This window comes from Gnatocerus cornutus, chromosome 6 (genome assembly GCF_029298725.1).
Source record: "Gnatocerus cornutus isolate USDA-ARS CGAHR chromosome 6, icGnaCorn1.1, whole genome shotgun sequence".
NCBI lineage: Eukaryota > Metazoa > Arthropoda > Insecta > Coleoptera > Tenebrionidae > Gnatocerus > Gnatocerus cornutus.
Genome location: NC_142238.1, coordinates 10473404 through 10489901, shown reverse-complemented (window position 1 = coordinate 10489901; position 16498 = coordinate 10473404). Strand labels below are relative to the sequence as shown.

The window sequence follows — 16498 nt, the reverse complement described above, 5'->3', positions numbered from 1 at the left end:
CTCGAGCGCGAAAAGTGCCTTGAAGTTATGACGCATCTAACCCGGAGTTAATGGACGTCAAGGTCCAGAGATGAGAATACACGAGATCAACAACGAATGCATAAATAGGTATTTATTAATGCCTTGCAGATAGATCTTTGGGTGAGAAAAGGCGGAAGTGCATTGGGGAATTTAAACAGGTAATAAATCAATTAATTCTTAAGGACGTACTGATATCTTGGTTTTTATCTAAGCAAACATGGGTTTGAAGAGTTTTTCCCCCGAAATGGGTTGCTGGTTGCCGACTTGATGAATCAAAATTTTGTTTTGAAAGTAATGAATTTACTCGTAATTTACAAGCTTGAGGATTGCTATTTCAGCCGGATCTCTCGGTAATCAATTTCCATTGAACTGATAACCCCTGAAAAACCTTAACTTCTAATTTATTTATCCACCCACAAGTCCTCTGATAATCACGTTCAGCATTCCGCATCAAAAATGATAAAATGGCCACAAGGCCGGTTTGTGCTCCGTTTTTCCTCTCAACTTTCTCACAAAGAATAATTTAAATGTACCACTTTTTAATGAATCGTTTGATACCTGGTAACGAGACGTAAAAATACTCATCCAAGCATAAAATACCAGAATAAAAGAGTGGGAAATTTCGGCAATTTCTCAACTTTCGCTTGTGCGTGACTTAGAGAAAGTCTTCGAAATAAAAAATGTATTCTTGTCTGACGCTTCTTATGAGAAAAAAATCGTCGTAATTGTAATTAAATGGTTTAGATAGTTTTCGGGGTTTGAAAATCCGACCCGTGGAGCTCACCTAAAATCCATGCAAGATAGTATCCAAAAAATAATCCGATAAAAGGGACACTGAAAGAAAAGCACTTCACCGCACACCATGCACAAAGTATCAAGTTATAATGAAAATAATTCCAGGCACAAATAGGTCAGGTCATCTAATTTTAAAAGTGGTCTCCCAGCACTGGTCAAGTCAAAAGCGACTTAAGTCAGGTCACTTTTCACTCAGTTACATTATCCGAAAACACACACTCGCATATCATCAGAAACCGCACTTTGTCAAAACCGAACCGAAAGCGCGAGTCGCAAGTCGATAATACAATTTGTTTGTTTGGGTTAACGGTGAAATTCGAGTTTGGAACTGGCGCTCACCGTCAAAGAGCGTGCGCGAGTTAAAGTCGAACGCGCGCTCGCAACCTAAACACTAAGTACCCGCGATATTCGCATTGCTTAGCTAAGTCAATCTAAGCTAAGCAGTCCGAGGAATGGCGAATCGGTCCGAATGCAAGGTTGTATGCAGGCGAAACTCTTTGTTTAGAGGTTGTTGATGTTGTTAACATTTCTAATTTGACCATCGAACTGAGGTAAAGACCTTACATCAGGGTTCAATTTCGGCGATTCGCCAATCTCAACGCGGCTTAACTTAAGTGCTTACCCTTGATGGCCTGCAGGGTTACCTTCGAAGTTTCGCTGATTTTTTTTTTTTTGAAAAGGGACCACACGTGGGACTACTGTTAGACCATCGGCCCTGATTAGCGAACTGCATCAACTGAATTCGTGTTGCACTGTGGGGAGACCACTTATCAGTTAAACAGTTTTATCTTTCCTCAATATGGTTGTTACAATAATTCGTCTGTTGTATTATCAAAATTAAATTTGCTAAAATTTTGACACAAGTATAGATGGAATTAAATATTCGTAAATTCAAAGTAAATGTCCAACTTCGAATTTACGCGTTTTCTTTTTAATTTAGTTTATTTAAAGTTGTGGTAATCACTTTTTTTTATTTGTGCGATGTAATGGTTTTATTTTTTTCATTTGATATTAACTTGACGGGCAACATAGAAAGTGTCTGACACCATGATAATCGATTAGGTATCTTTCACTTCTTGATTGATATTCATCATTCTCATCAGTGGCAATAATTTTTGGTACTGTAAATTTGAAAGGATTTCTTTGTTAGAATTTTATCGTTCCAATAAACTAGAACTTGCAGTAACTACATTTTTCAAATTAATTATATTATTATTTATTCGTCTACATTTCAAGCTCAAATTTGATAACCTCAATAAATGCCTAGTAATTATTGATAATAATTGTTAATTAAGCGAAGATTCTTGTAAAAAATGTCAATTTAACGAGTGAAGTAGGAGGTTTCTTGCACAAAGTAGATACATAGTTGCAATTAAAACTAAGATTATGAAAATTGCAGTCGTTTCAAGAGAATTTTTTTTGGCAACAAAAAAGAATTTAAGGCCTTAAGGGAACTAGAAAAAAAAGCATGTAGAATTGTACGAATCTTACAAGGAAATTTGGGAAAATCCAAAAGACGTGAAAGTGCTGTTGCATATTTCTTTTAACTTGTCGCTCATTTTGCATAATTTGATGCATACATGATCTTGATCATATTACGAGACTTCGATTGTTTTTGTTTTACTGACACTGACTGAAGACATTCATTTGGCAGGCAAACTTCAACGTGGTCATCCTATTACGTGCGCCTTTTTTGTTTTATTTTTTGCGCTTGTTTGTTCCCATTCCGATAAAATCTATACCGCAACATGGAAGTTTTGAACTCTCATAAAAATCGTTTTTCTAAAGTTCACACTTTACACGCAGCACAATGTGCATGTCGCTGAAAAACCAAATCATGAAGCGTTACCACGATAGTGTCAACACACAGAAAAACGACTGTCCACAATGAAACGCAATTCTTATCTATTCCTAAACTAAAGAACCGAGACAATAAACTTCCAATTGGCTCGAACTCAGCGTGTAAGTTGTTTGTTACATATTTAAGAAGTTTCATGGTCGGTCAGATTCCTTGATCTATAATTAAATAAACAGCCAATATTCGTTTTATCTAGTCTGTGAAGTTGATTTATTATTTTTAAGTGGAGTAAAACTCATAAGAACATCACCAAAAATAATGTTGTCACTTGACTATTTTATGGAAAGACGAAATAAAAGTGCGACCTTTACATTTACTAAAATAACAACTTCCTTGCAGTGTAACCCTGAACGAGTGATTTGCAATGAAATTTTGAGAGCTATGAGTGGTTTGCAATTGGATGATTCAAAACGTGATGTCATGCTAACAAGCATTTTTTTCTTCTCAAAGCTTTTGTGGCATTATAACAACGTAGAAAGTGGACTTGTTAGTTAGATTTTTCAATTCTCTCTCTATTGAAATTGGAATTTTCAATGGATCGAAGGTGTTGACTGAGTGTAATTCACCTTCGACACGAAAATATCCAGATAATGCGGAGTAAACCATTTAGAAAGTATTTGTGATAATTCGCAATCAGAGATAACACACAATTTGTTGATTGATTGAGTGTTTATAACTTCATTTTATATTTTTCCTGTTGAGAAAGGTCGGGAGGTAAATCATATTAAATCTCATTCATAATCCAAGTTCCAGATAATAAGAATTATGACACCACAAATAGAATTTATTCCGACTGCAGTCTGTTTACACTGTAAACGCATTGTTGTATTCACATTAAATTGCAGTTGGTTTTATGCATTTTGCGTCATTTCACAAATACAATTCGTCTCAATATTTACGTTCTAGGTGAAGTTTCGTGAATTTCCGCAATGTAGACTACTGTTACAGATAAAATTGATTAATTTGACTGCATTTTTATCGAAGTGCAAAAAAATGCAACTGATAAGACTTGTTTATATTGACTGAACTTGATCTCTGATTACGTGGAATTTATTGACGTTTCGGCACTCATGCCTGATAATTGTGTTTAACTTAGGTTAGTGCCACGTTATTTTCGCTTTGAGATCACAAAAGCGATAATCGCGCAGTACGTTCAATTTCGACATTACTGGACTTTTAAACTGAAAAAATTTCGGGTCAAAGCCTTAAACCCTCTTTTGAAAAATATTGAAAATCTATCAATATAGCAATGCATTGATTTGAAAGCGGTATCTGTAAGGTCATCGCTAAGGTTATTCTATAAATATTTAATACGAAGTTTTCAGACATAACTAATAAAAGCTTGGATTTCCATTGCTCTTCAGATCGGTACAAGGAAAGTTTAATTCTGATTTGTATTGTCATATCGAATACTAACCTAGGTCACATTGAACTGTTTGTGCACTTTTTCCTCGAAATGCACATTTCCGCGTTGATTAAATGATAAACGGGTTCCCGAAATAAATTTTGCGCAACGGCGAGATTTTCCGTTTTAGATAATGTTAATTTCGACCCGACAATCTTCTTCCTTCAAGTATAAATATAATTTTGTGCCCCACCTGTTGATTCATGCAACCGAATTGAAATTTGCTCCAATTTCCGCTCCTAAATTTGTAACTAATTATGTCGGGGGCTCTAGACATTATTATTAACACAGTGACAACTGGAAGGATAATGCGAGACAGGCTTCAATGACTCAGTACTTACTATTAGACGTGTGTATAAAGTCCGGCCTGTTCCAGTGTGGGTGAATATTAATGTTTTCCGTTAATATTATGCCTACAACAAAAATAAAATTAAAGTGACAATAAAATATTGCTCGTGCTTTGAACATAATGTTTGTGGTGATTTAGTAGTTGCTTGTAATTACTATTAAAGAGACAAGTACAATAGAAGTTGCTTGAGTTGTACGTCTTAGAATTTTTTTTCTTAATTTTGAAACTTAACTTGTTTTATAAATAACTTTTCCATAATTTTTAAAGGAGTGTGTTCGTTTGTATAAATTTACTAAAAAGGTTTTACTGAATTTTATACCCTATTCTAGAAATCATTACAAAATAAAAGTGAATTTATTGGCTCATTTGAGCATGAAGCCTCCTCTAGTTTCTATTTTCTCTGCTTTCCATTGTTGGCAATCCCATGCCTTTCTTGTCCCCCGTTTTTACTTTTTCATTCCAGAAACCAACAATTTGTATTTTGTCCACTTCGTGTTTGTTGAAAGTTCTTTTAAATTTGTAAGCTCTCTGTCACTATTTCGTCCTTGATTTTAATCCCGTTTTTCTACTTTATTACTTTTTATTTTACTTTAATCCGAAGCTGGATCTTTGCCCTTTATGACTCATTACTAACTCAAAAATACGTGTGTGCTTGCAGAGATATCTGCTTATCCTCTGAGCATAGGTCTAGAAAATCAAGAAGTTTGACCTTTCAGACTTGATCCTTGAATTGACTTTTTCTACGTCCACGAGAGGTGTAATATTCGTTTTTTTGAAAGCCACAGACAACGATTTCAGATTTTGTCCATCCATTCGTTGCGTTCCCTGCGGCCCATCGAAAACTTTTTAAAACATGACCATGACAATTTATCATCGAACGAGTAGAGTCTGAACGACCTCCGTCACTCAGTAGAGCTAAGGCCGAGCAATTCCGTGCTGCTGACCGCCAAATCAGGGCCATTCCGAACGATTCTCACTATCCTTTATTCGGAATACACTCACGAAACTATAAGTTTCGATCTGATAACGATTTTTTCTGTTCAACTTTGAGATGACAAACCGGAAAAGGCGGAGAGGCACTGGTGTTAATAAATCGGTTTTTGCGAGATGCTTTACTGGATTGTAATGTACAAAGGCGCCGCCGAAGAGGAGATATGCGTTTTCTAGATTAGCAGAAAGTTCTGTGAGAGCGATTACCGACTTAGCGAGGTGTGGAAAATTAGCTGCAGTAATAATTGCGTCACAAGCAGTCAACGTCATTAGCTTGGAAGACGAGAAATAGTGACGACGAATGCACCGAGGTCGGAGCCTTGGATTTGAAGATTCTTTGTAAAAATTGACATTTGAGTTGAACGCGTAGTTACTATTTAATTTGAATTGAGAATCTCCAGTCAAACGTGAAAGTTTAAGTTACCGATGGATGATTAAAACGTGTAATGAGTTTTTGTGCGACCACCTACACGTATGAAACTGTCGTAACGTCGCCACTTTGGATGACCGAGAGGTGAAGAACCTGTGTGGTCACGTTGGCACCACTGCATTCGTTATGAAATAGGTCAACAGCAATAAACTGGATGTATTTGCAAGACTTAATTAGACAAATCAGTAGCTTATGATTTTATTGCCGCCTTTAAAGCAGAATGACTATTGTTCAGGTGCTAAAATTTTTTGACAAACGTTCAAATGTGTCCATAACCCTTACCTAATAGACTATATTTTACACGAAGCACTTTTAAATTAGTTTCAATACATAGTTATCAATTCAATTCAATGCGTGATTTCGTATTCAATCATTCATACATAATAATTAATAAAACACTGGAACCTTCCAGATCTATCTACCGAGAAATGTCAAATAAGTTTTGTCTGATTTTAAGTTTTAAACTCTCGACAATTTATATTCACACCACACATTCACAAAACCAGAAACATTCAATTAATTTCTCCTTTGTTTTTCTTTGCAAAAACGAGGAAACCGTTCAAACCATCCACCAACGGCTCATTTACCGCTCAATTAAAAACAAAATCATAATAACTGGCCAGTGTTTTAATTAAGCTTGCACTCAGACTAATTGTTTTCCACGTCAGGAGTCTATTCACCCCTGGAGAAAGTAACTAAGTCGATCACGTGGTCGCTTTTACTTTCTATGGATAATTTCATGTTATCCAATGCGCTGTTCATTAGAAATTACAACTTTTATTACAAATTCACAAAGTTACGTGTGCAAGAAGCATTTAATTGTTAATAACAGCAGAGTATTATGAGAAAGCTTGTAATATTTTTATTCAACGACGAACATTGTGCGTCAACATAACAATAAGTGTATCTATTCTGGAGGATAATGATTTAATAGGCTGAGAATGATTTGCAGTAAAAGAAAAAGAACAATCGACATTCTACATATTTATGTTTCGTCGGATGTAATTAAAATTGTACATAGTTGATATAGTTCCGGAGCAACAAAAGTGAAAAGATCGTCCAGACAATTCAAAAATGGGTCATTCCACCTTTTTGAACTTTTCAGCGTTCAATTTATTTTGACATCCTACATTACATTTGCATATTTCTTTTTTTCCCGTCTTGGAATGACTTATCTTCTGTAGAAATGTGAAATATGCCATCACCCGCTAAGAACAACTGAATGCACATTGTTATTCAGATGGCCATCATTTTTAAATTCCTCTCTCATAAATTCCGCCTCTAAATTCTTGTTCTTCGCTTTTTCTGTTATTAGTTCCTGTAGAAATGAGTATACTAGGCCCTTTTTTTGTCAACGCTTCAATTCCGCCTTTCCTCTTTTGGCGCCACTAATTGGAATCCGATATATCATGATTTTTTTTTTTAATTTCTCACCGTTTTGTTGGTTTTTACCACAATACGGAAATGCAACAGGAAACAATTTCTCTATTTACATAATTGACATTGCATGTTTCAGATCGTTGAAGCTTTTCCCCCGATAGGATTTTCCATTTTGTTCCGTATTGAGATTCGGTCCTGTCTCCAGCATCTTTGAAAGCATGTCCAATAAGTGGTGACATGAGATATTTTTTGCAACCCTCGGCGGAAAATTTCTGCTTAAAAATCGTGATGGAAAAAGGTTCAAAAATGAACGTGTAAGTTCGCAACCTCTGTGAGATTTATTAAAGGTTCGATAGCGACGTATTTGTTTTAAATTACCCGAGTTAATGAAGCAAGCAGGCATTATGATAAAGTAGGTAAATAACACCGTGATAAAATAATTATTAATTAAACTTTCGCGTCGTGCGCTTATTTATTTGCTTCACACCCACCGAACACGATAGGTTGGCTACACCTTGACAATGGTATCAATTCTCCATACAAGTTATTGTAAATTGAATACAATATTTCAAAGAGTAGAGTTCGATCTCTGAGAAAACTTGCGAGATCGAAAAACACCACGCAAAAATATCAGTTTACATTGAAATAGCGGTGTGATAATAATAGCCCAAAGTACAACGAACTTAAAGTTCCAGTTCTGCTTTAGGAGCTTTCGATAGATCGGCTTTAGCCCGTGCTGAGGGTTGCTAAGCGGCGGAAGGTCATTGGACCTCCCGGACCTTTCTCAACACCAGTTCATGCTCTAATGGACGCGGACTCTAAAGCCAGGAAAATCGTTCACTTTGCTCAAATTCGAAATCCAGTCAAGTGCAACAGGCATTCAAAGTCTATTTTTTAGATTTAGTCTAGTTTTTGTTACGGGATATCGCGTGCACGTCACTTCAAGTTCTTAAAAGCTGAAAGAGAAGCTTTGATGAGAGCTTCAAAAGATACTTTTTTACAAAGCTTTGTCAGATATATTGGTCGCAAGCGTTGTCTCCAAGGAACACTATCGTAGGTTAACTTTGCTTCATAAAATACTTCTTGCATTATTTATCAGTGATAACCTGAATAGAATAGCACAAATATTTGCTATTTGTTAGCTCCAACAACTAATATCAACTCGCAAGAATTATGCTAACTCACACATAATTCACGGGAGGTGGTCCTGTCAGATTTATTTTGCATTAATGGGTCGTAAATGTAAAATAAATTTTACAACTTTAAGGTTGCGCTTTACGTTCATTTATTTAATTTTTTGTTAATAATAAACACTGACATCTATGCATATCAAACTTAAAGTTTTCTTTGGTTTTAAAATCAAACAAGAAGAGAATTCTAAAATGGTACAAAAGAAAAAAAAAGGATTCCGAATACTGAATGGACCAAATCGTCATGAATTTTGCAGTAGATATCAATATTTATAAAGCTTCTACATTCATGACCCAGAAATGTAATATTTGATGCCAAGTTTATTATTAAAATGCAGATCTAGACCAACTTGAATTTGCTTACAGTTGTAATGGAGGCCTCCCCTGCCAAATTAATACTTCTAGACAATAGCGACCCAAACATTGCTCCCTGTGGAAGCCAGTAATAAATTATTGTAAAACCAAGTTTCTGATTTATTCAAAAACTACTTCTCCTGTTGTGTTGACTAAATAGAGCATTCAGTTGATTACGGAATCGTGCATAGAATTACGCGAAATTTTTCTAATTTAACCGATTTGAATCGCTTGTTTCGAGCTACCAACGGTGAAAATTGAAAAACGCGTCCCATGTGTAACTTTTCGGATCATTTGGTGTTCACACAGGAGCATTGTCACACTTTAACACCTCTTTACTACATCGTTGAGTTTTTATGGTCGTTTTGAAGATAGTCGCTTTACAACCGAAACGAGAAATGGTATTTTTGTTGTTTTAAAATCCAAATTAACCAAGGATTCAACGCGTTGTTAAAAAGTAGGTCAAGTCCTTGTCAATTTCGCACAATTTGGCGGATTTTCATCGGAGCTTTTCGCGCTATAGTAAAAAGACCTCATCTGGCTCGTTCGCTTCGTTTTAATACCCATTTTTAGCCCTTTTTGCGTAAATCCTCGTCTGTTTGTCGAAAGATGCGTGGGTGGAACACGCGTCAAGTTCAATGACTTCGTGGCATCGCCATCGATCCACCCCGTCAACCCACAAACCTGGCCAAGCCTTCTTATGTTCTAACCCGTACTTACATTGAGGAAAAATGAAGACCGCCCCCGCCATCGCACTCTAGGGACCTCGTAAATCAAATACAATGACTCTTTTCTATGATACGATTATACACCAGATATGACATCGATTATTTATTGTTGTAAATCGAGCAAAGACCAGATGCAACCCATGATAATGTTTATTAGATTTTTTCCCCAGAGAGTCCACCATACACCCTAGAAATAGATCCACGTAGTTCATCGAGCCTTGGAGGAGAATTTCCTCGCCGCAAATTTCTGCCCCACCTCGGTTCATGTTATTTTGGAACCACCGCCCCCGCACCATGTGCGCGTACTATGGAAATGACGCAACACTTGTGGCAGATTCTGATTTTGGATCTAGGTCAAGTCGTCAAATGTGAGATGCAAGATGTACCTACACAGGTCTAGACTATTTAATTTCAGAGCTTCGAGGAGTTCACTGCCCGGTCTGTTATTGTTTCAGGCTGAGCTAACCATTTTCTGTTTTAAATAAACTGTTTTCGCTTTGATATTTATTTTCTCGTGTCGTACACTGGTATTGATGGGCTGGTTTGTGTCCAGTTCGCATACTTTGGCAGATTGCGTAACGACAGCTTCCTTATTGCCATTCTTCGCGAAAAGCCCCACCCATCTTTTCCAAAAATATCGCACAGATTCAATTTGGACAAATACAAATAAATTTAGCAATTTTTTCCAGTGCAAAATTCTTGTGTTGATACTCGTGGATGGTCCAGTGGTGCCGTGGCAAAAGAAAATTGCGTGTTTATTTAAAAATATAGAGTATTTGCAGGAACTATTTATTTGAAGATAAAACAACAATTAATTTTTTAAGACATAATGTGTTTGCAAATGTAAACTATCGTTTCCAAAACCATTCATGACATCATTCGCTGTTACGGCCACCAGGGTAAAAATAAAAATCCGTGCACCCGCTAGAAAAGCCATCGACCTTTTTGCGCTTGTTAGAAAACAAATTTGTTAAACGTGTATTCGATATTTTCGAGCACCATCTTTTTCGTGTAAATTCTCTCCCAGCATCATCGTTCTTGTCTATTATCGGAGGAGAAAATTATATATAACATGGAGTCCACCCAGACTATTTATTTCCACATCAAAAAAATTACGCCTATTAGCGGCAAGATTAATACTTCTGACCTCTGCAGAGCGAAACAGCATAACTTAATCTGCAACATGAAAAATGCATCGTGCAAGTTCTTAGATCAAGCGCTATGTGGACTGCGAACACGTCCTGCTGGCAGAAATGTCTTTTCTGGGATTCCTGCACTAACGTAATTAAAACTCGCTGATTGATGATAAGCGCAGAACCAAGTATGGTTTATTGTGTTTCCAAAGCCAATAGTTCACCATTAAGTCATTTAAGTTACGGATTAGCCCTGTTACTTTCTCAAAGTTCTAGCAGTTCGTGCCATCTATCTCCATGCGTCAACTTTCTAATTCCTGCAGAGCTCATTCAGCAAAAGAGTGTCTTTAACTGATCAGACAACAACACGAGCTCCAGTTTTGATCACGATTTTCAAGACTTTCTCAAGAAGATGAAAAATTGCAAGCATTATCAGTCGAAAAATTAAAGGAAATCAATCATTTTTGACTTTAGTTAGTGTTGATGTTATTTTGGCACTGTAAAGTTTTGTTCGGTTACATCTCAAAGCCGATTAAAAATAAATGGGGCAACGACCTAAAATCACAACATTTTTTCATCGTTGCCAAATTTACATCCTCTCACCTCTCACCTGTTACATTTTTCCTGTATTTTTAGTTTTCCACCTCCAAAACCCGTGGATACAAAAAAAGGTTAACGACTTGAAACGCCTAAACAAATTACGTAGGAATTTTTAAATATTGGATAAGCGTTTAACGACCTTTTGGCTAAAATTTTGATCGCACAAAAGAATTGAATCTAAACGAACTGGTAATTGTATCGTGCAAATGATACGCGTCGATGCTATTATTATATTTCTTTGTTCTCAAAGATTCAATCATAGTTATTATCCATAATAATATAACAAATAAATCTAAGAGTGGAATGATCGCAAATATCTGCAAGGACTTTTTCCTGAAATTTTTATACCGTTTTGAGATTAAAACAGTCTGAAAGTCGTACAAACTGTTAGAATTGCAAATTACTAACCGTATTTTAAATTTATGAAAAAATAAGTAACACGGAAACTATTACTTATTGTCATCTAAACTCGTAAAACCCGTGGAATTAAATCATGAATAATGGATTAGACTGAAATTTCAGCATAATGTAGTTCAAAAGAAACAAATTTTCACCACAGGTCATTTACTTGCATGAGTAATGCGAAAAAGTAAAATTAGAACATAGGTACCTACGTAAGTAAATTTTGTGTATACTTTTATACGAACATTACTTTTTATCACTCGCTTGTTTATTTTGATCTTGCATAAAATTTAATGAGCAAAACTAAAAAATCAATGTTTAAGGTTTATGACCTCTCTTTTCGTTGCTATGATAGATCTAAACATTTTTCAGATGGAAACTAATTCTTTTTTAGTTTTTAACGATATTTCGCAATCTAGAAAGTTTCCTCAAACATGACATTAAAATTTGCAATTCCTTCGAATATTTTGTTTGGAACGCAAGTTCATCGAACTAATATCAATTTTTGATTAGGCGAAGTCGTTCAACTTTCCTAAAATACTTTATCATCGTACTAATTTTGTTGTTGAAGTGGACGGAGTACAGTGAGCCGTTGAAATGTTGGATATTGTTTGCACAAATTTCCAATTTGGAAAAAATATAAACAAACTGTGGGTTTAGTAATCGATAAAATTATGATAATTACCGCATAAATATTTACACTGCTAGTACTAATTGGTAGAAAAGTCAGGTTAAAATTTGAACGAGTTATGTGACATCCTTGCAAATTCCTGATTAAATGTTAAGTGCCCAGAAATCGCTTGTTCGTCCTTTGAATTATTTTTATTAAATAACATTCAACTAAACTCTTCAAGGAAACTTGCTTTGGCAGATTCAATGATCATCGATAAAAATTTAATAATAACTGTCGTAATTAGCCCAGTGAAAAATACGGATATCTCTACACGTGGCTATCAGTATCAGTTTATTGTCCTTTGTCGAGCAAAGTCTGGCAATCGCTTCCTGCCGCTCCGGAGATTCCCGCAAATGCCTGGAATATGTTCCTTACATGCTACATCCCATTGGATTTTCGTCGATTTTCAACATTGACCCGCAATGGGTCGGTTTAGTGTGTCAGAATGTAGGTGACCCACATTTGAAGTGTTTCATTGTCAAGTACCGCGATCGAATTCAGCTGGCCATGGCCATAGCCTGCTGGATTCAGAGACGTTGGCTAACATTGACTCACCCAAATTCGCAACCTTATGCAACGTAAAAACTTTCTTCGAGACGAGCGATGTTTCCCCGTAAAATGCGGAAATTTTCAAATTGTTTAGGCAGAACAATAAAAATAGGAAAAACACCAAGCGAAAGTTTTATCTTTACAAGTTCAGAAGACATTCAACCTTTGGTTTGGATTTTTACTGAAGAGAATGGATGGAAATGTCGTGGTGGTAAAAGTACCGTTGATTGGATTTCAGAAATGTTGACAAATAAAGTCATAATTAATCGAAAATAGATAAGATTTAATAAGGAAGTGTTCTCAAGGAGAACAGATTAGAGCTGCAATTTGTGCATAATAAGTAGACAAATTTGCTCATTCGCAGCAAGTTTAAAATGGCAGTGGAACCTTGATCAAAACGCTACCGAAACAAATGTTTGTGAACATTTTTTGAAGAAAAAAAACTCTCAAACTGTACAGTCAAATTTTATGCAAATTTTTTTGGCCATGACGGATCCACTTCTATTAAATTATCTCACTTAAAAAGCTACAATGCCTGTGAACGAATTTATGCAGACACTTTCCTTTTTTAATTAGAAATTAGAAACTTGTTTTTGAGTTTTTGCGAAGTATGATTTGAATAAAATGAAATTTCATAAACCTGATTTTTTAAGGCTGCTCGAATGAACTTATTTCCTTTCGCAAAGGTGCAAGTTGAATCTGACGAGCGCAGGTACTTTGTTCTGAAAATGAAACTCTCACTCATGCAATTTTCCTTGAGTATCTGCAACAGCGGCCAATTTTACTAACCTTGTAAGCAAATAAATTATCATCTATCATCTTCCAGGATAACGTGAATTCAGAATTTTACAATATGGTTATTTATTATTGTAAGCAGTCCTACTTAAGCGTAGAAAGTGAAGAAAGTACGAGGTATGGTAAAGTGTTATTAGACTTTCGCTTTCGCCGATAAACACAAAAATCAGCTACTCGAGATTGCTTAATAATTTCTTGCAGTCGCAGCTTTATAATAATGACTTATAACCGATGCAAATTGATGTATTAAATAAGATCGTTATAAAACTGCACTTTCTACTACTAGATCTACAAACTTAAAAGATTTGTATGACATGTGTGTTGATACCAATATTAGAAGTAAAATAAAATACCTAGAAAATTACTCCAACTCTATTAATTAACCTTATGAGGCGATTTCACTACGAGGTAAAATTTTCCTAATTTAGTATTGAACTCCCAAAATATGCAAAGATTTTCCCTTGAATTTTACAAAGTGGGTGCAGGCTGATAATAATTAAGTACGTGGTATTAAAGGTACAGAGATCATTTAAATAAAAGTGGTGGGTGATTTCCTTGGAATTTTTAATTAAATGCGGAATATATTAAAAGCGACGCTGTTCACGGACAGTTTTCTCAAATGAAATTGTTCGATATAAATTGAATTTTGCAATAGAAAACTACGTATTTAATGGCTCAAAAGTAAAAATAATTTTCAATAATGAGATGAACTCAGTTAATAGTCGTCCCTGAATACTAATCAACATTAAAACAGCCATAACTGCTATTGTTAAAAATTTAAATTGTATATTGCGAAACATTTATTTTAGCAATAGACTAACTGTGGTCTGTTATTGTAAATTGATTGAAACTGTCATACTGCAGCATTTGCTAGAGTTACCGAGGATTAAGACATAACTGCTCCAGTGTAGAGCCATTGATGATTAAAATTTGTTTGCGATTTGATTTATAACACAGCAGTTTGATTATATTTATGATTACAGATTCAGTGATTATTAGTTATAAAATGAAATATTCTCTGGAATATGTATGCAGTTGGCGGCAGTAATTTCTCGTAACGGAAATAGTTGCTCAAGATTCTTGTTCAAGGAAAAATACATTCGTCGTATTCACGCTCGTCGTAAAATTGATTACATGGTATGATCTAGGGATCAAAAATATCTGCAGGAGAAAAATTAATAAATTTATTTTGGGAAAGCGTGAAATGCGTTGCAGTAAAATCTATTTTCTTGATTTTCCCAAAAAAAAAAAAAAATTAAAACTCCGGACTATTTTGTGCACGATATCTCCGGAACTACGACAGGCAGAAGGATACGGTCTTCGTCATGTCATCAATTTTCTTGCGCATTTGTTGCTTTTTAATTTAAATCCACTCTCGGATGTCCAAAAAAATTTCGACTTAATAAACGATGGAAAAATTGAATTGTTGGTATTTTGACCGCCTGGTAAACTATTTGAACAAGCGATCTCAGATTTAAATTAGCCTGTTGATAGAGTTCAAGCTGCTCTTTCCATTGATGTATAACTCAAAAGTATTAAACGTCGTTTTCGCTTCGAAAAAGCTCTTTAAAAGTGACGCCTCTGGAAATCTAATTCTCGTTTATTTGTAAAGTAAATTCAAGTTACTGATGAGGCTTAACACAGAATTTCTTGCAGAATCCAAAACTGTGCGAATTTTTAACGTACGTCAAGAAATATCCAAATAAGAAGCGTTTAAAACTATGGGTCGTCACCAGGAGAAGGCAAAAATTTTGAAGCATCAGCAGATTATTTACCGTTTGATATCTACGGAACTACGACAGTTTGAAAGATGCGGTTTGCCCCATTGTTTTTTTCGTGCTTTTTATTTTCCGATGTTCCATATCGTGGATTCAAAAATTAATTTTTTTACGCTGAATCTTCACATTTTGTTATTTTTCCATATTTTTTCTTGTGTTTACCCTTTCTTTGTGCTCTGTTATCTCCAATTATTCCTTTTTTTTGATGCGAGGAACTTTAAGACAATTCAATATGTCAGATTAATTTACAATTTGATTTAATTATCTTTTTAGCTTCCTCTCTGTTTTTTCTGCAACGATCCATTCAGCATGTCATCGACCTTCCCATTTCTTCAAACTTTTTCTTATAATTGTTTATTCCAACTTCCTCTCGACTACTTTCGTTTTGAGTTGTTTTTCTTGAATTCATTTTTCGTTTTCTCCCTCCTCACCTTATAATCAATTCGATTTTAAATTTTCCCTTTGCACTTTCTGCTTTATCTTTGAAATTTTATCCTTTCCAGTTCGTTCTTTCCTAACATAAGAAGCTGTTCTTCCGTGTCGATTAATTGTTTATTTTTGCATTTATTTTACCTTTTGGATCTTTCCCGACGGCCATAGACTTATTATTATCTAATTAGTTATGAAAGTGAAATGACCATACAAAGTTACCTTAATTACTTTATGAATATTTTATTTGCAAACTTGACATTAAATGTGTGACCGTGTAAAAAGGCCACATTGTAAAAGTTTGGTACAATTCTTTCTTAAACATTTTATTTAATCTGAAAATAGCTGTACAGGCAACCAAACGGATATTTGAACCTCCTAATTGCAAACCATCTGTTTTTCTCATGAGCTTTCTAACGTCTAACTGTGGTTGATAATTGCTTGTAATGTAAATCGAAAAAGACAATGATTTTGTAGCATTCGCATGATTCATAACGGTCGTCATAGTATAAAAATACAACGGCAAGTGTCTAAAAATAAAAACATTGACAAAGCGATCGATTTAATGGACACCTGTACGTAGAGGTGCATGTCCTAGGGTGAAGAACCTAGTGAAAGTAACAAAAAGGCAACTACTGA

At 35.2% G+C, this 16498-nt stretch overlaps 1 protein-coding gene and 1 long non-coding RNA gene across 5 annotated transcripts in view; one reads left to right on the top strand and one right to left on the bottom strand.

The window, feature by feature from the left end:
* Eip74EF (Ecdysone-induced protein E74) overlaps positions 1-16498 on the bottom strand; it is a 120876-nt gene that overhangs the window by 95178 nt on the left and 9200 nt on the right. The window contains exon 1 of one of the 4 annotated variants that reach the window (XM_088038428.1): positions 4421-4485. The exons of 1 other annotated variant lie outside the window; for it this stretch is intronic. The gene's annotated coding sequence lies outside the window, so the exon portion shown is untranslated. Of the gene's footprint in view, positions 1-805; positions 894-1438; positions 1549-4420; positions 4486-16498 lie in introns of those variants that run through there. 2 more of the 4 variants (XM_088038429.1, XM_088038427.1) reach the window with 2 other exon arrangements.
* LOC148172796 (uncharacterized) lies at positions 9590-9938 on the top strand. Its single transcript, XR_015770302.1, has 3 exons — positions 9590-9620; positions 9671-9868; positions 9916-9938. It is a non-coding gene; the product is annotated as an uncharacterized LOC148172796 (long non-coding RNA).